The sequence below is a fragment of the Phalangium opilio genome, unplaced genomic scaffold, assembly GCF_054372755.1.
Source record: "Phalangium opilio isolate 3A_F unplaced genomic scaffold, DU_Popi_V2 ptg000056l_1, whole genome shotgun sequence".
NCBI classification, from domain to species: domain Eukaryota; kingdom Metazoa; phylum Arthropoda; class Arachnida; order Opiliones; family Phalangiidae; genus Phalangium; species Phalangium opilio.
The window spans coordinates 3,248,074-3,272,011 of record NW_028324175.1 but is presented as its reverse complement, the minus strand read 5'-3'; the positions used below and the strand labels follow the sequence as shown (position 1 = coordinate 3,272,011).

General features: G+C 47.6%; 9 non-coding genes across 9 annotated transcripts; 7 read left to right on the top strand and 2 right to left on the bottom strand.

The window, feature by feature from the left end:
- Positions 1-215: 215 nt before the first annotated feature.
- Positions 216-288, bottom strand: TRNAK-CUU (transfer RNA lysine (anticodon CUU)). The gene has a single exon. It is a non-coding gene; the product is annotated as a tRNA-Lys (tRNA).
- Positions 289-2,711: 2,423 nt separating this feature from the next.
- On the bottom strand, positions 2,712-2,784 carry TRNAK-CUU (transfer RNA lysine (anticodon CUU)). Its single transcript has one exon. It is a non-coding gene; the product is annotated as a tRNA-Lys (tRNA).
- Positions 2,785-8,174: 5,390 nt separating this feature from the next.
- Positions 8,175-8,247, top strand: TRNAS-GCU (transfer RNA serine (anticodon GCU)). Its single transcript has one exon. It is a non-coding gene; the product is annotated as a tRNA-Ser (tRNA).
- A 956-nt stretch (positions 8,248-9,203) lies between these two features.
- On the top strand, positions 9,204-9,276 carry TRNAS-GCU (transfer RNA serine (anticodon GCU)). The gene has a single exon. It is a non-coding gene; the product is annotated as a tRNA-Ser (tRNA).
- Positions 9,277-10,526: 1,250 nt separating this feature from the next.
- Positions 10,527-10,599, top strand: TRNAS-GCU (transfer RNA serine (anticodon GCU)). Its single transcript has one exon. It is a non-coding gene; the product is annotated as a tRNA-Ser (tRNA).
- Positions 10,600-12,730: 2,131 nt separating this feature from the next.
- TRNAS-GCU (transfer RNA serine (anticodon GCU)) lies at positions 12,731-12,803 on the top strand. The gene has a single exon. It is a non-coding gene; the product is annotated as a tRNA-Ser (tRNA).
- A 368-nt stretch (positions 12,804-13,171) lies between these two features.
- On the top strand, positions 13,172-13,244 carry TRNAS-GCU (transfer RNA serine (anticodon GCU)). Its single transcript has one exon. It is a non-coding gene; the product is annotated as a tRNA-Ser (tRNA).
- Positions 13,245-15,375: 2,131 nt separating this feature from the next.
- Positions 15,376-15,448, top strand: TRNAS-GCU (transfer RNA serine (anticodon GCU)). Its single transcript has one exon. It is a non-coding gene; the product is annotated as a tRNA-Ser (tRNA).
- Positions 15,449-16,110: 662 nt separating this feature from the next.
- Positions 16,111-16,183, top strand: TRNAS-GCU (transfer RNA serine (anticodon GCU)). The gene has a single exon. It is a non-coding gene; the product is annotated as a tRNA-Ser (tRNA).
- Positions 16,184-23,938: the final 7,755 nt, after the last annotated feature.

Sequence of the window (23,938 nt, the reverse complement as noted above, 5' to 3'; positions counted from 1 at the left end):
AATAAATGGTTATCACGTATTATGGAAAAAGTTTGACTTTTCACGCTACATCTGAGACCTCACAACACCGCTCCCGGATGGGCTCGAACCACCAACCTTTCGATTAACAGCCGAACAAGCTAACCATTGAGCCACGGAAGCTGAGAAATTAAATGGTTGTCACGTATTGTGGAAAAGTTTTGACTTTTTACGCTACATCTGAGACCACACAATACCTCTTCCGGGCGGGCTCGAACCACCAACCTTTCGATTAAGAGCTGAACGCGCTAACCATTGCGCCACGGAAGCCCAAAAGTTAAATGTTCGTCAGGTGTTTTGGAAAAACTCTGACATTTTACGTTACATCTGAGACATCACAACACCGCTCCCGGATGGGCTAGAACCACCAACCTACTGGTTAACAGCCGAACGCGCTGACCATTGCGCCACTGTAGCCCAAAAATTAAATTTTCGTCAGGTATTGAGGTAAAACCTTGACTTTTTACTTCACATCTGAGACCTCACAACACCGCTCCCGGATGGGCTCGAACCACCAACCTTTCGGTTAACAGCCGAACGCGCTAACCATTCGCCACTGAGGTCCAAAAATTAAATGGTCGTCAGGTATTGTGGAAAACCTTTGGCTATTTACGTTACATTTCAGATCCAAAAACACCGCTCCCGGGTGGGCTCGAACCACCAACCTATTGGTTAACAGCCGAACGCGCTAACCATTGAGCCTCGGAAGATCAGAAAATAAATGGTTATCACGTATTATGGAAAAAGTTTGACTTTTCACGCTACATCTGAGACCTCACAACACCTCTCCCGGGTGGGCTCGAACCACCAACCTTTCGATTAACAGCTGAACGCGCTAACCATTGCGCCACGGAAGCCCAAAAATTAAATGTTCGTCAGGTATTGTGGAAAAACTCTGACATTTTACGTTACATCTGAGACATCACAACACCGCTCCCGGATGGGCTAGAACCACCAACCTACTGGTTAACAGCCGAACGCAATAACCATTGAGCCACGGAAGCAGAAAAATTAAATTTTCGTCAGGTATTGAGGTAAAACTTTGACTTTTTACTTCACATCTGAGGCCTCACAACACCGCTCCCGGATGGGCTCGAACCACCAACCTTTCGGTTAACAGCCGAACGCGCTAACCATTGCGCCACGGACGCCCAAAAAAAAATGGTCGTCAGGTATTGCGGAAAAACTTTGGCTATTTACGTTACATTTGAGATCCAAAAACACCGCTCCCGGGTTGGCTCGAACCACCAAGCTATTGGTTAACAGCCGAACGCGCTAACCATTGAGCCACGAAAGATCAGAAAATAAATGGTTATCACGTATTATGGAAAAAGTTTGACTTTTCACGCTACATCTGAGACCTCACAACACCTCTCCCGGGTGGGCTCGAACCACCAACCTTTAGATTAACAGCTGAACGCGCTAACCATTGCGCCACGGAAGCCCAAAAATTAAATGTTCGTCAGGTATTGTGGAAAAACTCTGACATTTTACGTTACATCTGAGACATCACAACACCGCTCCCGGATGGGCTAGAACCACCAACCTACTGGTTAACAGCCGAACGCGCTAACCATTGAGCCACGGAAGATCAGAAATTAAATGGTTGTCAGGTATTGTTGAAAAGTTACGACTTTTCACGCTACATCTGAGACCCCACAAAACCTCTCTCGTTTGGGCTCGAACCACCAACCTTTCGGTTAACAGCTGAACGCGCTGACCATCGCGCCGTTGAAGCCCAAAAATTAAATGTTCGTCAGGTATTGTGGAAAAACTCTGACATTTTACGTTACATCAGAGACGTCACAACACTTCTCCCGGATGGGCTCGAACCACCAACCTATTGGTTAATAGCCGAACGCGCTAACCATTGCGCCACTGAAGCCCAAAAATTAAATTTTCGTCAGGTATTGAGGTAAAACTTTGACTTTTTACTTCACATCTGAGGCCTCACAACACCGCTCCCGGATGGGCTCGAACTACCAACCTTTCGGTTAACAGCCGAACGCGCTAACCATTGCGCCACGGAAGCCCAAAAATTAAATGGTCGTCAGGTATTGTGGAAAAACTTTGGCTTTCTACGTTACATTTGAGATCACACAACACCGCTCCCGGGAGGGCTCGAACCACCAACCTATTGGTTAACAGCCGAACGCGCTAACCATTGAGCCACGGAAGCTCAGAAATTAAATGGTTGTCAGGTATTGTGGAAAACCTTGACTTTTAACGTCACATCTGAGACCTCACAACACCGCTCCCGGATGGGCTCGAACCACCAACCTATTGGTTAACAGCTGAACGCGCTAACCATTGCGCCACTGAGGCCCAAAAATTAAATGGTCGTCAGGTATTGTGGAAAAACTTTGGCTATTTACGTTACATTTGAGATCCCAAAACACCGCTCCCGGGTGGGCTCGAACCACCAACCTATTGGTTAACAGCCGAACGCGCTAACCATTGAGCCACGGAAGCTCAGAAAATAAATGGTTATCACGTATTATGGAAAAAGTTTGACTTTTCACGCTACATCTGAGACCTCACAACACCGCTCCCGGATGGGCTCGAACCACCAACCTTTCGATTAACAGCCGAACAAGCTAACCATTGAGCCACGGAACCTGAGAAATTAAATGGTTGTCACGTATTGTGGAAAAGTTTTGACTTTTTACGCTACATCTGAGACCACACAATACCTCTTCCGGGCGGGCTCGAACCACCAACCTTTCGATTAAGAGCTGAACGCGCTAACCATTGCGCCACGGAAGCCCAAAAGTTAAATGTTCGTCAGGTGTTTTGGAAAAACTCTGACATTTTACGTTACATCTGAGACGTCACAACACCGCTCCCGGGAGGGCTCGAACCACCAACCTTTCGGTTAACAGCTGAACGCGCTGACCATTGCGCCACTGTAGCCCAAAAATTAAATTTTCGTCAGGTATTGAGGTAAAACCTTGACTTTTTACTTCACATCTGAGACCTCACAACACCGCTCCCGGATGGGCTCGAACCACCAACCTTTCGGTTAACAGCCGAACGCGCTAACCATTGCGCCACGGACGCCCAAAAAAAAATGGTCGTCAGGTATTGCGGAAAAACTTTGGCTATTTACGTTACATTTGAGATCCAAAAACACCGCTCCCGGGTGGGCTCGAACCACCAAGCTATTGGTTAACAGCCGAACGCGCTAACCATTGAGCCACGAAAGATCAGAAAATAAATGGTTATCACGTATTATGGAAAAAGTTTGACTTTTCACGCTACATCTGAGACCTCACAACACCTCTCCCGGGTGGGCTCGAACCACCAACCTTTAGATTAACAGCTGAACGCGCTAACCATTGCGCCACGGATGCCCAAAAATTAAATGTTCGTCAGGTATTGTGGAAAAACTCTGACATTTTACGTTACATCTGAGACATCACAACACCGCTCCCGGATGGGCTAGAACCACCAACCTACTGGTTAACAGCCGAACGCGCTAACCATTGAGCCACGGAAGCTCAGAAATTAAATGGTTGTCAGGTATTGTTGAAAAGTTACGACTTTTCACGCTACATCTGAGACCCCACAAAACCTCTCTCGTTTGGGCTCGAACCACCAACCTTTCGGTTAACAGCTGAACGCGCTGACCATCGCGCCGTTGAAGCCCAAAAATTAAATGTTCGTCAGGTATTGTGGAAAAACTCTGACATTTTACGTTACATCTGAGACGTCACAACACTTCTCCCGGATGGGCTCGAACCACCAACCTATTGGTTAATAGCCGAACGCGCTAACCATTGCGCCACTGAAGCCCAAAAATTAAATTTTCGTCAGGTATTGAGGTAAAACTTTGACTTTTTACTTCACATCTGAGGCCTCACAACACCGCTCCCGGATGGGCTCGAACCACCAACCTTTCGGTTAACAGCCGAACGCGCTAACCATTGCGCCACGGAAGCCCAAAAATTAAATGGTCGTCAGGTATTGTGGAAAAACTTTGGCTTTCTACGTTACATTTGAGATCACACAACACCGCTCCCGGATGGGCTCGAACCACCAACCTATTGGTTAACAGCCGAACGCGCTAACCATTGCGCCACGGACGCCCAATAATTAAATGGTTGTCAGGTATTGTTGAAAAGTTACTTTTCACGCTACTTCTGAGACCCCACAAATCCTCTCTCGTTTGGGCTCGAACCACCAACCTTTCGGTTAACAGCTGAACGCGCTAACCATTGCGCCACTGAGGCCCAAAAATTAAATAGTCGTCAGGTATTGTGGAAAAACTTTGGCTATTTACGTTACATTTGAGATCCCAAAACACCGCTCCCGGGTGGGCTCGAACCACCAACCTATTGGTTAACAGCCGAACGCGCTAACCATTGAGCCACGGAAGCTCAGAAAATAAATGGTTATCACGTATTATGGAAAAAGTTTGACTTTTCACGCTACATCTGAGACCTCACAATACCGCTCCCGGATGGGCTCGAACCACCAACCTTTCGATTAACAGCCGAACGCGCTAACCATTGAGCCACGGAAGCTCAGAAATTAAATGGTTGTCACGTATTGTGGAAAAGTTTTGACTTTTTACGCTACATCTGAGACCACACAATACCTCTTCCGGGCGGGCTCGAACCACCAACCTTTCGATTAACAGCTGAACGCGCTAACCATTGCGCCACGGAAGCCCAAAAGTTAAATGTTCGTCAGGTGTTTTGGAAAAACTCTGAAATTTTACGTTACATCTGAGACGTCACAACACCGCTCCCGGGAGGGCTCGAACCACCAACCTTTCGGTTAACAGCTGAACGCGCTGACCATTGCGCCACTGTAGCCCAAAAATTAAATTTTCGTCAGGTATTGAGGTAAAACCTTGACTTTTTACTTACCATCTGAGACCTCACAACACCGCTCCCGGATGGGCTCGAACCACCAACCTTTCGGTTAACAGCCGAACGCGCTAACCATTCGCCACTGAGGCCCAAAAATTAAATGGTCGTCAGGTATTGTGGAAAAACTTTGGCTATTTACGTTACATTTGAGATCCAAAAACACCGCTCCCGGGTGGGCTCGAACCACCAACCTATTGGTTAACAGCCGAACGCGCTAACCATTGAGCCACGGAAGATCAGAAATTAAATGGTTGTCACGTATTGTGGAAAAGTTTTGACTTTTAACGCTACATCTGAGACCCCACAACACCTCTTCCGGGTGGGCTCGAACCACCAACCTTTCGATTAAGAGCTGGACGCGCTAATTACTGCGCCACGGAAGCCCAAAAATTAAATGTTCGTCAGGTATTGTGGAAAAACTCTGACATTTTACGTAACATCTGAGACGTCACAATACCGCTCCCGGATGGGCTCGAACCACCAACCTTTCGGTTAACAGCCGAACGCGCTAGCCATTGCGCCACGGACACCCAAAAATTAAATGGTTGTCAGGTATTGTTGAAAAGTTACGAATTTTCACGCTACATCTGAGACCCCACAAAACCTCTCTCATTTGGGCTCGAACCACCAACCTTTCGGTTAACAGCTGAACGCGCTGACCATTGCGCCACTGAAGCCCAAAAATTAAATGTTCGTCAGGTATTGTGGAAAAACTCCGACATTTTACGTTACATCTGAGACGTCACAACACTTCTCCCGAATGGGCTCGAACCACCAACCTATTGGTTAATAGCCGAACGCGCTAACCATTGCGCCACTGAAGCCCAAAAATTAAATTTTCGTCACAACGAGCGGTGTTGTGAGGTCTCAGATGTGACGTAAGAAGTCAAGGTTTTTACACAATACCTGACGAGTGTTTAACTTTTGGGCTTCCGTGGCGCAATGGTTAGCGCGTTCGGCTGTTAACCAATAGGTTGGTGGTTCGAGCCCATCCGGGAGCGGTGTTGTGAGGTCTCAGATGTGACGTAAAAAGTCAAGGTTTTTACACAATACCTGACGAGCATTTAAATTTTGGGCTTCCTTGGCGCAATGGTTAGCGCGTTCGGCTGTTAACCAATAGGTTGGTGGTTCGAGCCCACCCGGGAGCGGAGTTGTGTGATCTCAAATGTAACGTAGAAAGCCAAAATTTTTCCACAATACCTGACGACCATTTAATTTTTGGGCTTCCGTGGCGCAATGGTTAGCACGTTCGGCTGTTAACCAATAGGTTGGTGGTTCGAGCCCATCCGGGAGCGGTGTTGTGAGGTCTCAGATGTGACGTTAAAAGTCAAGGTTTTCCACAATACCTGACAACCATTTAATTTCTGAGCTTCCGTGGCTCAATGGTTAGCGCGTTCGGCTGTTAACCAATAGGTTGGTGGTTCGAGCCCTCCCGGGAGCGGTGTTGTGGGATCTGAAATGTAACGTAGAAAGCCAAAGTTTTTGCACAATAAATGACGACCCTTTAATTTTTGGGCTTCCGTGGCGCAATGGTTAGCGCGTTCGGCTGTTAACCAATAGGTTGGTGGTTCGACCCCATCCGGGAGCGGTGTTGTGAGGTCTCAGATGTGACGTAAAAAGTCAAGGTTTTTACATAATACCTGACGAGCATTTAACTTTTGGGCTTCCGTGGCGCAATGGTTAGCGCGCTCGGCTGTTAACCAATAGGATGGTGGTTCGAGCCCACCCGGGAGCGGTGTTGTGTGATCTTAAATGTAACGTAGAAAGCCAAAGTTTTTCCACAATACCTGACGACCATTTAATTTTTGGGCTTCCGTGGCGCAATGGTTAGCGCGTTCGGCTGTTAAGCAATAGGTTGGTGGTTCGAGCCCATCCGGGAGCGGTGTTGTGAGGTCTCAGATGTGACGTAAAAAGTCAAGGTTTTTACACAATACCTGACGAGCATTTAAATTTTGGGCTTCCTTGGCGCAATGGTTAGCGCGTTCGGCTGTTAACCAATAGGTTGGTGGTTCGAGCCCACCCGGGAGCGGTGTTGTGTGATCTCAAATGTAACGTAGAAAGCCAAAATTTTTCCACAATACCTGACGACCATTTAATTTTTGGGCTTCCGTGGCGCAATGGTTAGCACGTTCGGCTGTTAACCAATAGGTTGGTGGTTCGACCCCATCCGGGAGCGGTGTTGTGAGGTCTCAGATGTGACGTAAAAAGTCAAGGTTTTTACATAATACCTGACGAGCATTTAACTTTTGGGCTTCCGTGGCGCAATGGTTAGCGCGCTCGGCTGTTAACCAATAGGTTGGTGGTTCGAGCCCACCCGGGAACGGTGTTGTGTGATCTCAAATGTAACGTAGAAAGCCAAAGTTTTTCCACAGTACCTGACGACCATTTAATTTTTGGGCTTCCGTGGCGCAATGGTTAGCGCGTTCAGCTGCTATTCAAAAGACTGGTGGTTTGAGCTCTCCCGGGAGCGGTGTTGTGACGTCTCAAATGTAACATAAAATGTCAGAATTTTTCCACAATACCTGTCGAACATTGAATTTTTGGGCTTCCGTGGCGCAATGGTTAGCGCGTTCAGCTGTTTATCGAGAGGTTGGTGGTACGAGCCCACCCGGGAGAGGTGTTGTGGGGTCTCAGATGTAGCGTAAAAAGTCAAAACTTTTCCACAATACGTGACAAACATTTAATTTCTGGGCTTCCGTGGCTCAATGATTAGCGCGTTCGGCTGTTAACCAATAGGTTTGTGGTGCGAGCCCATCCGGGATGCGGTGTTGTGAGGTCTCAGATGTAACGTAAAATGTCTGAGTTTTTCACGATACCTGACGAACATTTAATTTTTGGGCTTCCGTGGCGCAATGATTAGCGCGTTCAGCTGTTAATCGAAAGGTTGAAGGTTCGAGCCCACCCGGGAGAGGTGTTGTGGGGTCTCATATGTAGCGTAAAAAGTCAAAACTTTTCCGCAATACGTGACAATCATTTAATTTCTGAGCTTCCGTGGCTCAATGGTTAGCGCGTTCGGCTGTTAACCAATAGGTTGGTGGTTCGAGCTCATCCGGGAGCGGTGTTGTGAGGTCTCAGATGTGACGTAGAAAGCCAAAGTTTTTCCACAATACCTGACGACCATTTAATTTTTGGGCTTCCGTGGCTCAATGGTTAGCGCGTTCGGCTGTTAACCAATAGGTTGGTGGTTCGAGCCCATCCGGGAGCGGTGTTGTGTGATCTCAAATGTAACGTAGAAAGCCAAAGTTTTTGCACAATAAATGACGACCATTTAATTTTTGGGCTTCCGTGGCGCAATGGTTAGCGCGTTCGGCTGCTAACCAATAGGTTGGTGGTTCGACCCCATCCGGGAGCGGTGTTGTGAGGTCTCAGATTTGACGTAAAAAATCAAGGTTTTTACACAATACCTGACGAGCATTAAACTTTTGGGCTTCCTTGGCGCAATGGTTAGCGCGTTCGGCTGTTACCCAATAGGTTGGTGGTTCGAGCCCATCCGGGAGCGGTGTTGTGAGGTCTCAGATGTGACGTAAGAAGTCAAGGTTTTTACACAATACCTGACGAGTATTTAACTTTTGGGCTTCCGTGGCGCAATGGTTAGCGCGTTCGGCTGTTAACCAATAGGTTGGTGGTTCGAGCCCATCCGGGAGCGGTGTTGTGAGGTCTCAGATGTGACGTAAAAAGTCAAGGTTTTTACACAATACCTGACGAGCATTTAATTTTTGGGATTCCGTGGCGCAATGGTTAGCGCGTTCAGCTGTTAATCGAAAGGTTGGTGGTTCGAGCCCACCCGGGAGAGGTGTTGTGGGGTCTCAAATGTAACGTAGAAAGCCAAAGTTTTTCCACAACACCTGACAACCATTTAATTTCTGAGCTTCCGTGGCTCAATGGTTAGCGCGTTCGGCTGTTAACCAATAGGTTGGTGGTTCGAGCCCATCCGGGAGCGGTGTTGTGAGGTCTCAGATGTGACGTAAAAAGTCAAGGTTTTTACACAATACCTGACGAGCATTTAACTTTTGGGCTTCCGTGGCGCAATGGTTAGCGCGTTCGGCTGTTAACCAATAGGTTGGTGGTTCGAGCCCATCCGGGAGCGGTGTTGTGAGGTCTCAGATGTGACGTATAAAGTCAAGGTTTTTACACAATACCTGACGACCATTTAATTTTTGGGCTTCCGTGGCTCAATGGTTAGCGCGTTCGGCTGTTAACCAATAGGTTGGTGGTTCGAGCCCATCCGGGAGCGGTGTTGTGTGATCTCAAATGTAACGTAGAAAGCCAAAGTTTTTGCACAATAAATGACGACCATTTAATTTTTGGGCTTCCGTGGCGCAATGGTTAGCGCGTTCGGCTGCTAACCAATAGGTTGGTGGTTCGACCCCATCCGGGAGCGGTGTTGTGAGGTCTCAGATTTGACGTAAAAAATCAAGGTTTTTACACAATACCTGACGAGCATTTAACTTTTGGGCTTCCGTGGCGCAATGGTTAGCGCGTTCGGCTGTTAACCAATAGGTTGGTGGTTCGAGCCCATCCGGGAGCGGTGTTATGAGGTCTCAGATGTGACGTAAAAAGTCAAGGTTTTTACACAATACCTGACGAGCATTTAACATTTGGGCTTCCGTGGCGCAATGTTTAGCGCGTTCGGCTGTTAACCAATAGGTTGGTGGTTCGAGCCCATCCGGGAGCGGTGTTGTGAGGTCTCAGATGTGACGTAAAAAGTCAAGGTTTTTACACAATACCTGACGAGCATTTAACTTTTGGGCTTCCGTGGCGCAATGTTTAGCGCGTTCGGCTGTTAACCAATAGGTTGGTGGTTCGAGCCCATCCGGGAGCGGTGTTGTGAGGTCTCAGATGTGACGTAAAAAGTCAAGGTTTTTACACAATACCTGACGAGCATTAAACATTTGGGCTTCCTTGGCGCAATGGTTAGCGCGTTCGGCTGTTACCCAATAGGTTGGTGGTTCGAGCCCATCCGGGAGCGGTGTTGTGAGGTCTCAGATGTGACGTAAGAAGTCAAGGTTTTTACACAATACCTGACGAGTATTTAACTTTTGGGCTTCCGTGGCGCAATGGTTAGCGCGTTCGGCTGTTAACCAATAGGTTGGTGGTTCGAGCCCATCCGGGAGCGGTGTTGTGAGGTCTCAGATGTGACGTAAAAAGTCAAGGTTTTTACACAATACCTGACGAGCATTTAATTTTTGGGATTCCGTGGCGCAATGGTTAGCGCGTTCAGCTGTTAATCGAAAGGTTGGTGGTTCGAGCCCACCCGGGAGAGGTGTTGTGGGGTCTCAAATGTAACGTAGAAAGCCAAAGTTTTTCCACAACACCTGACAACCATTTAATTTCTGAGCTTCCGTGGCTCAATGGTTAGCGCGTTCGGCTGTTAACCAATAGGTTGGTGGTTCGAGCCCATCCGGGAGCGGTGTTGTGAGGTCTCAGATGTGACGTATAAAGTCAAGGTTTTTACACAATACCTGACGACCATTTAATTTTTGGGCTTCCGTGGCTCAATGGTTAGCGCGTTCGGCTGTTAACCAATAGGTTGGTGGTTCGAGCCCATCCGGGAGCGGTGTTGTGTGATCTCAAATGTAACGTAGAAAGCCAAAGTTTTTGCACAATAAATGACGACCATTTAATTTTTGGGCTTCCGTGGCGCAATGGTTAGCGCGTTCGGCTGCTAACCAATAGGTTGGTGGTTCGACCCCATCCGGGAGCGGTGTTGTGAGGTCTCAGATTTGACGTAAAAAATCAAGGTTTTTACACAATACCTGACGAGCATTTAACTTTTGGGCTTCCGTGGCGCAATGGTTAGCGCGTTCGGCTGTTAACCAATAGGTTGGTGGTTCGAGCCCATCCGGGAGCGGTGTTATGAGGTCTCAGATGTGACGTAAAAAGTCAAGGTTTTTACACAATACCTGACGAGCATTTAACATTTGGGCTTCCGTGGCGCAATGTTTAGCGCGTTCGGCTGTTAACCAATAGGTTGGTGGTTCGAGCCCATCCGGGAGCGGTGTTGTGAGGTCTCAGATGTGACGTAAAAAGTCAAGGTTTTTACACAATACCTGACGAGCATTTAACTTTTGGGCTTCCGTGGCGCAATGTTTAGCGCGTTCGGCTGTTAACCAATAGGTTGGTGGTTCGAGCCCATCCGGGAGCGGTGTTGTGAGGTCTCAGATGTGACGTAAAAAGTCAAGGTTTTTACACAATACCTGACGAGCATTAAACTTTTGGGCTTCCTTGGCGCAATGGTTAGCGCGTTCGGCTGTTACCCAATAGGTTGGTGGTTCGAGCCCATCCGGGAGCGGTGTTGTGAGGTCTCAGATGTGACGTAAAAAGTGAAGGTTTTTACACAATACCTGACGAGCATTTAATTTTTGGGATTCCGTGGCGCAATGGTTAGCGCGTTCGGCTGTTAAGCAATAGGTTGGTGGTTCGAGCCCATCCGGGAGCGGTGTTGTGAGGTCTCAGATGTGACGTTAAAAGTCAAGGTTTTCCACAATACCTGACAACCATTTAATTTCTGAGCTTCCGTGGCTCAATGGTTAGCGCGTTCGGCTGTTAACCAATAGGTTGGTGATTCGAGCCCACCCGGGAGCGGTGTTGTGGGATCTGAAATGTAACGTAGAAAGCCAAAGTTTTTGCACAATAAATGACGACCATTTAATTTTTGGGCTTCCGTGGCGCAATGGTTAGCGCGTTCGGCTGTTAACCAATAGGTTGGTGGTTCGACCCCATCCGGGAGCGGTGTTGTGAGGTCTCAGATGTGACGTAAAAAGTCAAGGTTTTTACATAATACCTGACGAGCATTTAACTTTTGGGCTTCCGTGGCGCAATGGTTAGCGCGCTCGGCTGTTAACCAATAGGTTGGTGGTTCGAGCCCACCCGGGAGCGGTGTTGTGTGATCTCAAATGTAACGTAGAAAGCCAAAGTTTTTCCACAATACCTGACGACCATTTAATTTTTGGGCTTCCGTGGCGCAATGGTTAGCGCGTTCAGCTGCTATTCAAAAGACTGGTGGTTTGAGCTCTCCCGGGAGCGGTGTTGTGACATCTCAAATGTAACATAAAATGTCAGAGTTTTTCCACAATACCTGTCGAACATTGAATTTTTGGGCTTCCGTGGCGCAATGGTTAGCGCGTTCAGCTGTTAATCGAGAGGTTGGTGGCACGAGCCCACCCGGGAGAGGTGTTGTGGGGTCTCAGATGTAGCGTAAAAAGTCAAAACTTTTCCACAATACGTGACAACCATTTAATTTCTGGGCTTCCGTGGCTCAATGATTAGCGCGTTCGGCTGTTAACCAATAGGTTTGTGGTTCGAGCCCATCCGGGATGCGGTGTTGTGAGGTCTCAGATGTAACGTAAAATGTCTGAGTTTTTCACAATACCTGACGAACATTTAATTTTTGGGCTTCCGTGGCGCAATGATTAGCGCGTTCAGCTGTTAATCGAAAGGTTGAAGGTTCGAGCCCACCCGGGAGAGGTGTTGTGGGGTCTCATATGTAGCGTAAAAAGTCAAAACTTATCCACAATACGTGACAATCATTTAATTTCTGAGCTTCCGTGGCTCAATGGTTAGCGCGTTCGGCTGTTAACCAATAGGTTGGTGGTTCGAGCTCATCCGGGAGCGGTGTTGTGAGGTCTCAGATGTGACGTGGAAAGCCAAAGTTTTTCCACAATACCTGACGACCATTTAATTTTTGGGCTTCCGTGGCTCAATGGTTAGCGCGTTCGGCTGTTAACCAATAGGTTGGTGGTTCGAGCCCATCCGGGAGGGGTGTTGTGTGATCTCAAATGTAACGTAGAAAGCCAAAGTTTTTGCACAATAAATGACGACCATTTAATTTTTGGGCTTCCGTGGCGCAATGGTTAGCGCGTTCGGCTGCTAACCAATAGGTTGGTGGTTCGACCCCATCCGGGAGCGGTGTTGTGAGGTCTCAGATTTGACGTAAAAAATCAAGGTTTTTACACAATACCTGAGGAGCATTCAACTTTTGGGCTTCCGTGGCGCAATGTTTAGCGCGTTCGGCTGTTAACCAATAGGTTGGTGGTTCGAGCCCATCCGGGAGCGGTGTTGTGAGGTCTCAGATGTGACGTATAAAGTCAAGGTTTTTACACAATACCTGACGACCATTTAATTTTTGGGCTTCCGTGGCTCAATGGTTAGCGCGTTCGGCTGTTAACCAATAGGTTGGTGGTTCGAGCCCATCCGGGAGCGGTGTTGTGTGATCTCAAATGTAACGTAGAAAGCCAAAGTTTTTGCACAATAAATGACGACCATTTAATTTTTGGGCTTCCGTGGCGCAATGGTTAGCGCGTTCGGCTGCTAACCAATAGGTTGGTGGTTCGACCCCATCCGGGAGCGGTGTTGTGAGGTCTCAGATTTGACGTAAAAAATCAAGGTTTTTACACAATACCTGACGAGCATTTAACTTTTGGGCTTCCGTGGCGCAATGGTTAGCGCGTTCGGCTGTTAACCAATAGGTTGGTGGTTCGAGCCCATCCGGGAGCGGTGTTATGAGGTCTCAGATGTGACGTAAAAAGTCAAGGTTTTTACACAATACCTGACGAGCATTTAACATTTGGGCTTCCGTGGCGCAATGTTTAGCGCGTTCGGCTGTTAACCAATAGGTTGGTGGTTCGAGCCCATCCGGGAGCGGTGTTGTGAGGTCTCAGATGTGACGTAAAAAGTCAAGGTTTTTACACAATACCTGACGAGCATTTAACTTTTGGGCTTCCGTGGCGCAATGTTTAGCGCGTTCGGCTGTTAACCAATAGGTTGGTGGTTCGAGCCCATCCGGGAGCGGTGTTGTGAGGTCTCAGATGTGACGTAAAAAGTCAAGGTTTTTACACAATACCTGACGAGCATTAAACTTTTGGGCTTCCTTGGCGCAATGGTTAGCGCGTTCGGCTGTTACCCAATAGGTTGGTGGTTCGAGCCCATCCGGGAGCGGTGTTGTGAGGTCTCAGATGTGACGTAAAAAGTGAAGGTTTTTACACAATACCTGACGAGCATTTAATTTTTGGGATTCCGTGGCGCAATGGTTAGCGCGTTCGGCTGTTAAGCAATAGGTTGGTGGTTCGAGCCCATCCGGGAGCGGTGTTGTGAGGTCTCAGATGTGACGTTAAAAGTCAAGGTTTTCCACAATACCTGACAACCATTTAATTTCTGAGCTTCCGTGGCTCAATGGTTAGCGCGTTCGGCTGTTAACCAATAGGTTGGTGATTCGAGCCCACCCGGGAGCGGTGTTGTGGGATCTGAAATGTAACGTAGAAAGCCAAAGTTTTTGCACAATAAATGACGACCATTTAATTTTTGGGCTTCCGTGGCGCAATGGTTAGCGCGTTCGGCTGTTAACCAATAGGTTGGTGGTTCGACCCCATCCGGGAGCGGTGTTGTGAGGTCTCAGATGTGACGTAAAAAGTCAAGGTTTTTACATAATACCTGACGAGCATTTAACTTTTGGGCTTCCGTGGCGCAATGGTTAGCGCGCTCGGCTGTTAACCAATAGGTTGGTGGTTCGAGCCCACCCGGGAGCGGTGTTGTGTGATCTCAAATGTAACGTAGAAAGCCAAAGTTTTTCCACAATACCTGACGACCATTTAATTTTTGGGCTTCCGTGGCGCAATGGTTAGCGCGTTCAGCTGCTATTCAAAAGACTGGTGGTTTGAGCTCTCCCGGGAGCGGTGTTGTGACATCTCAAATGTAACATAAAATGTCAGAGTTTTTCCACAATACCTGTCGAACATTGAATTTTTGGGCTTCCGTGGCGCAATGGTTAGCGCGTTCAGCTGTTAATCGAGAGGTTGGTGGTACGAGCCCACCCGGGAGAGGTGTTGTGGGGTCTCAGATGTAGCGTAAAAAGTCAAAACTTTTCCACAATACGTGACAACCATTTAATTTCTGGGCTTCCGTGGCTCAATGATTAGCGCGTTCGGCTGTTAACCAATAGGTTTGTGGTTCGAGCCCATCCGGGATGCGGTGTTGTGAGGTCTCAGATGTAACGTAAAATGTCTGAGTTTTTCACAATACCTGACGAACATTTAATTTTTGGGCTTCCGTGGCGCAATGATTAGCGCGTTCAGCTGTTAATCGAAAGGTTGAAGGTTCGAGCCCACCCGGGAGAGGTGTTGTGGGGTCTCATATGTAGCGTAAAAAGTCAAAACTTATCCACAATACGTGACAATCATTTAATTTCTGAGCTTCCGTGGCTCAATGGTTAGCGCGTTCGGCTGTTAACCAATAGGTTGGTGGTTCGAGCTCATCCGGGAGCGGTGTTGTGAGGTCTCAGATGTGACGTGGAAAGCCAAAGTTTTTCCACAATACCTGACGACCATTTAATTTTTGGGCTTCCGTGGCTCAATGGTTAGCGCGTTCGGCTGTTAACCAATAGGTTGGTGGTTCGAGCCCATCCGGGAGCGGTGTTGTGTGATCTCAAATGTAACGTAGAAAGCCAAAGTTTTTGCACAATAAATGACGACCATTTAATTTTTGGGCTTCCGTGGCGCAATGGTTAGCGCGTTCGGCTGCTAACCAATAGGTTGGTGGTTCGACCCCATCCGGGAGCGGTGTTGTGAGGTCTCAGATTTGACGTAAAAAATCAAGGTTTTTACACAATACCTGAGGAGCATTCAACTTTTGGGCTTCCGTGGCGCAATGTTTAGCGCGTTCGGCTGTTAACCAATAGGTTGGTGGTTCGAGCCCATCCGGGAGCGGTGTTGTGAGGTCTCAGATGTGACGTAAAAAGTCAAGGTTTTTACACAATACCTGACGAGCATTAAACTTTTGGGCTTCCTTGGCGCAATGGTTAGCGCGTTCGGCTGTTACCCAATAGGTTGGTGGTTCGAGCCCATCCGGGAGCGGTGTTGTGAGGTCTCAGATGTGACGTAAGAAGTCAAGGTTTTTACACAATACCTGACGAGTATTTAACTTTTGGGCTTCCGTGGCGCAATGGTTAGCGCGTTCGGCTGTTAACCAATAGGTTGGTGGTTCGAGCCCATCCGGGAGCGGTGTTGTGAGGTCTCAGATGCGACGTAAAAAGTCAAGGTTTTTACACAATACCTGACGACCATTTAATTTTTGAGCTTCCGTGGCTCAATGGTTAGCGCGTTCGGCTGTTAACCAATAGGTTGGTGGTTCGAGCCCATCCGGGAGCGGTGTTGTGTGATCTCAAATGTAACGTAGAAAGCCAAAGTTTTTGCACAATAAATGACGACCATTTAATTTTTGGGCTTCCGTGGCGCAATGGTTAGCGCGTTCGGCTGCTAACCAATAGGTTGGTGGTTCGACCCCATCCGGGAGCGGTGTTGTGAGGTCTCAGATTTGACGTAAAAAATCAAGGTTTTTACACAATACCTGAGGAGCATTTAACTTTTGGGCTTCCGTGGCGCAATGTTTAGCGCGTTCGGCTGTTAACCAATAGGTTGGTGGTTCGAGCCCATCCGGGAGCGGTGTTGTGAGGTCTCAGATGTGACGTAAAAAGTCAAGGTTTTTACACAATACCTGACGAGCATTAAACTTTTGGGCTTCCTTGGCGCAATGGTTAGCGCGTTCGGCTGTTACCCAATAGGTTGGTGGTTCGAGCCCATCCGGGAGCGGTGTTGTGAGGTCTCAGATGTGACGTAAGAAGTCAAGGTTTTTACACAATACCTGACGAGTATTTAACTTTTGGGCTTCCGTGGCGCAATGGTTAGCGCGTTCGGCTGTTAACCAATAGGTTGGTGGTTCGAGCCCATCCGGGAGCGGTGTTGTGAGGTCTCAGATGTGACGTAAAAAGTCAAGGTTTTTACACAATACCTGACGAGCATTTAATTTTTGGGATTCCGTGGCGCAATGGTTAGCGCGTTCAGCTGTTAATCGAAAGGTTGGTGGTTCGAGCCCACCCGGGAGAGGTGTTGTGGGGTCTCAAATGTAACGTAGAAAGCCAAAGTTTTTCCACAACACCTGACAACCATTTAATTTCTGAGCTTCCGTGGCTCAATGGTTAGCGCGTTCGGCTGTTAACCAATAGGTTGGTGGTTCGAGCCCATCCGGGAGCGGTGTTGTGAGGTCTCAGATGTGACGTAAAAAGTCAAGGTTTTTACACAATACCTGACGAGCATTTAACTTTTGGGCTTCCGTGGCGCAATGGTTAGCGCGTTCGGCTGTTAACCAATAGGTTGGTGGTTCGAGCCCATCCGGGAGCGGTGTTGTGAGGTCTCAGATGTGACGTATAAAGTCAAGTTTTTTGCACAATACCTGACGAGCATTTAGGTTTTGGGCTTCCGTGGCGCAATGGTTAGCGCGTTCGGCTGTTAAGCAATAGGTTGGTGGTTCGAGCCCATCCGGGAGCGGTGTTGTGAGGTCTCAGATGTGACGTAAAAAGTCAAGGTTTTCCACAATACCTGACAACCATTTAATTTCTGAGCTTCCGTGGCTCAATGGTTAGCGCGTTCGGCTGTTAACCAATAGGTTGGTGGTTCGAGCCCACCCGGGAGCGGTGTTGTGGGATCTGAAATGTAACGTAGAAAGCCAAAGTTTTTGCACAATAAATGACGACCATTTAATTTTTGGGCTTCCGTGGCGCAATGGTTAGCGCGTTCGGCTGTTAACCAATAGGTTGGTGGTTCGACCCCATCCGGGAGCGGTGTTGTGAGGTCTCAGATGTGACGTAAAAAGTCAAGGTTTTTACATAATACCTGACGAGCATTTAACTTTTGGGCTTCCGTGGCGCAATGGTTAGCGCGTTCAGCTGCTATTCAAAAGACTGGTGGTTTGAGCTCTCCCGGGAGCGGTGTTGTGACGTCTCAAATGTAACATAAAATGTCAGAGTTTTTCCACAATACCTGACGAGCATTTAACTTTTGGGCTTCCGTGGCGCAATGGTTAGCGCGTTCGGCTGTTAACCAATAGGTTGGTGGTTCGAGCCCATCCGGGAGCGGTGTTGTGAGGTCTCAGATGTGACGTAAAAAGTCAAGGTTTTCCACAATACCTGACAACCATTTAATTTCTGAGCTTCCGTGGCTCAATGGTTAGCGCGTTCGGCTGTTAACCAATAGGTTGGTGGTTCGAGCCCACCCGGGAGCGGTGTTGTGGGATCTGAAATGTAACGTAGAAAGCCAAAGTTTTTGCACAATAAATGACGACCATTTAATTTTTGGGCTTCCGTGGCGCAATGGTTAGCGCGTTCGGCTGTTAACCAATAGGTTGGTGGTTCGACCCCATCCGGGAGCGGTGTTGTGAGGTCTCAGATGTGACGTAAAAAGTCAAGGTTTTTACATAATACCTGACGAGCATTTAACTTTTGGGCTTCCGTGGCGCAATGGTTAGCGCGTTCAGCTGCTATTCAAAAGACTGGTGGTTTGAGCTCTCCCGGGAGCGGTGTTGTGACGTCTCAAATGTAACATAAAATGTCAGAGTTTTTCCACAATACCTGGCGAGCATTTAACTTTTGGGCTTCCGTGGCGCAATGGTTAGCGCGTTCGGCTGTTAACCAATAGGTTGGTGGTTCGAGCCCATCCGGGAGCGGTGTTGTGAGGTCTCAGATGTGACGTAAAAAGTCAAGGTTTTCCACAATACCTGACAACCATTTAATTTCTGAGCTTCCGTGGCTCAATGGTTAGCGCGTTCGGCTGTTAACCAATAGGTTGGTGGTTCGAGCCCACCCGGGAGCGGTGTTGTGGGATCTGAAATGTAACGTAGAAAGCCAAAGTTTTTGCACAATAAATGACGACCATTTAATTTCTGGGCTTCCGTGGCTCAATGATTAGCGCGTTCGGCTGTTAACCAATAGGTTTGTGGTTCGAGCCCATCCGGGATGCGGTGTTGTGAGGTCTCAGATGTAACGTAAAATGTCAGAGTTTTTCACAATACCTGACGAACATTTAATTTTTGGGCTTCCGTGGCGCAATGATTAGCGCGTTCAGCTGTTAATCGAAAGGTTGAAGGTTCGAGCCCACCCGGGAGAGGTGTAGTGGGGTCTCATATGTAGCGTAAAAAGTCAAAACTTATCCACAATACGTGACAATCATTTAATTTCTGAGCTTCCGTGGCTCAATGGCTAGCGCGTTCGGCTGTTAACCAATAGGTTGGTGGTTCGAGCTCATCCGGGAGCGGTGTTGTGAGGTCTCAGATGTGACGTAGAAAGCCAAAGTTTTTCCACAATACCTGACGACCATTTAATTTTTGGGCTTCCGTGGCTCAATGGTTAGCGCGTTCGGCTGTTAACCAATAGGTTGGTGGTTCGAGCAAATCCGGGAGCGGTGTTGTGTGATCTCAAATGTAACGTAGAAAGCCAAAGTTTTTCCACAATAAATGACGACCATTTAATTTTTGGGCTTCCGTGGCGCAATGATTAGCGCGTTCAGCTGTTAATCGAAAGGTTGAAGGTTCGAGCCCACCCGGAAGAGGTGTTGTGGGGTCTCAGATGTAGCGTAAAAAGTCAAAACTTTTCCACAATACGTGACAACCATTTAATTTCTGAGCTTCCGTGGCTCAATGGTTAGCGCTTTCGGCTGTTAAAAAATAGGTTGGTGGTTCGAGCCCATCCGGGAGCGGTGTTGTGAGGTCTCAGATGTGACGTAAAAAGTCAAGGTTTTTCCACAATACCTGACGAGCATTTAATTTTTGGGCTTCCGTGGTGCAATGGTTAGCGCGTTCAGCAGTTAACAAATAGGTTAGTGGTTCGAGCCCACCCGGGAGCGGCGTTGTGGGATCTCAAACGTAACGTAGAAAGCCAAAGTTTTTCCACAATACCTGACGACCATTTAATTTTTGGGCTTCCGTGGCGCAATGGTTAACGCGTTCGGCTGTTAACAAATAGGTTGGTGGTTCGAGCCCACCCGGGAGCGGTGTTGTGGGATCTCAAATGTAACGTAGAAAGCCAAAGTTTTTCCACAATACGTGACAACCATTTAATTTCTGAGCTTCCGTGGCTGAATGGTTAGCGCGTTCAGCTTTTAACCAATAGGGTGGTGGTTCGAGCCCATCCGGGAGCGGCGTTGTGGGATCTCAAACGTAACGTAGAAAGCCAAAGTTTTTCCACAATACCTGACGACCATTTAATTTTTGGGCTTCCGTGGCGCAATGGTTAACGCGTTCGGCTGTTAACCAATAGGTTGGTGGTTCGAGCCCACCCGGGAGCGGTGTTGTGGGATCTCAAATGTAACGTAGAAAGCCAAAGTTTTTCCACAATACGTGACGACCATTTAATTTCTGAGCTTCCGTGGCTCAATGGTTAGCGCGTTCGGCTGTTAACCAATAGGTTGGTGGTTCGAGCCCATCCGGGAACGGTGTTGTGAGGTCTCAGAAGTGACGTAAAAAGTCAAGGTTTTTCCACAATACCTGACGAACATTTAATTTTTGGGCTTCCATGGCGCAATGGTTAGCGCGTTCGGCTGTTAACCGAAAGGTTGGTGGTTCGAGCCCAACCGGGAGAGGTGTTGTGGGGTCTCAGATGTAGCGTAAAAAGTCAAAACTTTTCCACAATACGTGACAACCATTTAATTTCTGAGCTTCCGTGGCTGAATGGTTAGCGCGTTCAGCTTTTAACCAATAGGGTGGTGGTTCGAGCCCACCCGGGAGCGGTGTTGTGGGATCTCAAATGTAACGTAGAAAGACAAAGTTTTTCCAAAATACCTGACGACCATTTATTTTTTGGGCTTCCTTGGCGCAATGGTTAGCGCGTTCGGCTGTTAACCGAAAGGTTGGTGGTTCGAGCCCAACCGTGAGAGGTGTTGTAGGGTCTCAGATGTAACGTAATAAGTCATAACTTATCCACAATACGTTACAACCATTTAATTTCTGAGATTCCGTGGCTCAATGGTTAGCGCGTTCGGCTGTTAACCAATACGTTGGTGGTTCGAGCCCACCCGGGAGCGGTGGTGTGGGATCTCAAATGTAACGTAGAAAGCCAAAGTTTTTCCACAATACGTGACGACCATTTAATTTTTGGGCTTCCGTGGCGCAATGGTTAGCGCGTTCGGCTGTAAACCAATAGGTTGGTTGTTCGAGCCCATCCGGGAGCGGTGTTGTGAGGTCTCAGATGTGACGTAAAAAGTCAAGGTTTTTACACAATACCTGACGAGCATTTAACTTTTGGGCTTCCGTGGCGCAATGGTTAGCGCGTTCGGCTGTTAACCAATAGGTTGGTTGTTCGAGCCCATCCGGGAGCGGTGTTGTGAGGTCTCAGATGTGACGCAAAAAGTCAAGGTTTTTACACAATACCTGACGAGCATTTAATTTTTGGGCTTCCGTGGCTCAATGGTTAGCGCGTTCGGCTCTTAACCTAAAGGTTGGTGGTTCGTGCCCATCCGGGAGCGGTGTTGTGGCGTCTCAGATGTAACGTAAAATGTCAGAGTTTTTCCACAATACCTGACGAACATTTAATTTTTGGGCTTCCTTGGCGCAATTATTAGCGCGTTCAACTGTTAATCGAAAGGCTGGTGGTTCAAGCCCACCCGGAAGAGGTGTTGTGGGGTCTCAGATGTAGCGTAAAAAGTCAAAACTTATCCACAATACGTGACAACCATTTAATTTCTGAGATTCCGTGGCTCAATGGTTAGCGCGTTCGGCTGTTAACCAATACGTTGGTGGTTCGAGCCCATCCGGGAGCGGTGGTGTGGGATCTCAAATGTAACGTAGAAAGCCAAAGTTTTGCCACAATACCTGACGACCATTAAATTTTTGGGCTTCCTTGGCGCAATTGTTAGTGCGTTCGGCTGTTAACCCAAAGGTTGGTGGTTCGTGCCCAACCGGAAGAGGTGTTGTAGGGTCTCAGATGTAACGTAAAAAGTCATAACTTATCTACAATACCTGACAACCATTTAATTTGTGAGCTTCCGTGGCTCAAAGGTTAGCGCGTTCGGCTGTTAACTAATAGGTGTGTGGTTCCAGCCCATCCGGGAGCGGTGTTGTGACGTCTCAGATGTGATGTAAAAAGTCAAGGTTTTTTCCACAACACCTGACGACCATTTAAATTTTGGGCTTCCGTGGCGCAATGGTTAGCGCGTTCGGATGTTAACCAATAGGTTGGTGGTTCGAGCCCATCCGGTAGCGGTGTTGTGAGGTCTCAGATGTGACGTAAAATGTCAGAGTTTTTCCACAATACCTGACGAACATTTAATTTTTGGGCTTCCGTGGCGCAATGATTAGCACGTTCAGCTGTTAATCGAAAGGTTGAAGGTTCGAGCCCACCCGGGAGAGGTGTTGTAGGGTCTCAGATGTAACGTAAAAAGTCTTAACTTATCTACAATACCTGACAACCATTTAATTTCTGAGCTTCCGTGGCTCAAAGGTTAGCGCGTTCGGCTGTTAACCAATAGGTGTGTGGTTCGAGCCCATCCGGGAGCGGTGTTGTGACGTATCAGATGTGAAGTAAAAAGTCAAGGTTTTTTCCACAACACCTGACGACCATTTAAATTCTGAGCTTCCGTGGCTCAATGGTTAGCGAATTCGGCTGTTAACAAATAGGTTGGTGGTTCGAGCCCATCCGGGAGCGGTGTTGTGGGATCTCAAATGTAACGTAGAAAGACAAAGTTTTTCCACAATACCTGACGACAATTTATTTTTTGGGCTTCCTTGGCGCAATGGTTAGCGCGTTCGGCTGTTAACCGAAAGGTTGGTGGTTCGAGCCCAACCGTGAGAGGTGTTGTAGGGTCTCAGATGTAACGTAATAAGTCATAACTTATCCACAATACCTGACAACCATTTAATCTCTGAGCTTCCGTGGCTCAATGGTTAGCGCGTTCGGCTGTTAACCAATAGGTTGGTGGTTCGAGCCCATCCGGGAGCGGTGTTGTGAGGTCTTACATGTAACGTAAAATGTCAGAGTTTTTCCACAATACCTGACGAACATTTAATTTTTGGACTTCCGTGGCGCAATGGTTAGCGCGTTCGGCTGTTAACCAATAGGTTGGTTGTTCGAGCCCATCCGGGAGTGGTGTTGTGAGGTCTCAGATGTGACGTAAAAAGTCAAGGTTTTTACACAATACCTGACGAGCATTTAACTTTTGGGCTTCCGTGGCGCAATGGTTAGCGCGTTCGGCTGTTAACCAATAGGTTGGTTGTTCGAGCCCATCCGGGAGCGGTGTTGTAAGGTCTCAGATGTGACGCAAAAAGTCAAGGTTTTTACACAATACCTGACGAACATTTAATTTTTGGGCTTCCTTGGCGCAATTATTAGCGCGTTCAACTGTTAATCGAAAGGCTGGTGGTTCAAGCCCACCCGGAAGAGGTGTTGTGGGGTCTCAGATGTAGCGTAAAAAGTCAAAACTTATCCACAATACGTGACAACCATTTAATTTCTGAGATTCCGTGGCTCAATGGTTAGCGCGTTCGGCTGTTAACCAATACGTTGGTGGTTCGAGCCCACCCGGGAGCGGTGGTGTGGGATCTCAAATGTAACGTAGAAAGCCAAAGTTTTGCCACAATACCTGACGACCATTAAATTTTTGGGCTTCCTTGGCGCAATTGTTAGTGCGTTCGGCTGTTAACCCAAAGGTTGGTGGTTCGTGCCCAACCGGAAGAGGTGTTGTAGGACAAACAGGGTCCGAGATATTAAGCAAAATGTTCGTCAACTTTTGTATCGTCTCTCTTATTTTTATTATGTTACTTATGATTTTTGCACTAAACTTTGGAGGCTCATAACTCTTGTTCTACAAGAGATACTGGGATCTCCTTTGGATATGTTATAGTACTCTTTGCTCCCCATACAAGGATACTTTAAACTTGAGGCTACCGCAATATCGTCGTCAACTTATTTTTTGTCTCAGTTATTGTTAGAAGGTTACTTTTGATTTTTGAAAATAAACTTTGCAGGCTCGTAACTCTGTTTCTACTGGAGATACGGGGATGTCCTTTGAGTATGTTATAGACCAATTTGTCCTTCGTCTAGCCATACCAAGAATTAGGGCTACGACAAACAGTAGTCGAGTAATAAAGCTAATCGTAAACAAACAAACCCCCTCCATAGGAAATACATTAGACTAAATTCTGGAGGCTCGTAACTCTGGTTCTACCAGAGATACGGGGATGTAAATAATGTGACCTTGACACAAATGTTCGGATAATTATAAAAAAAA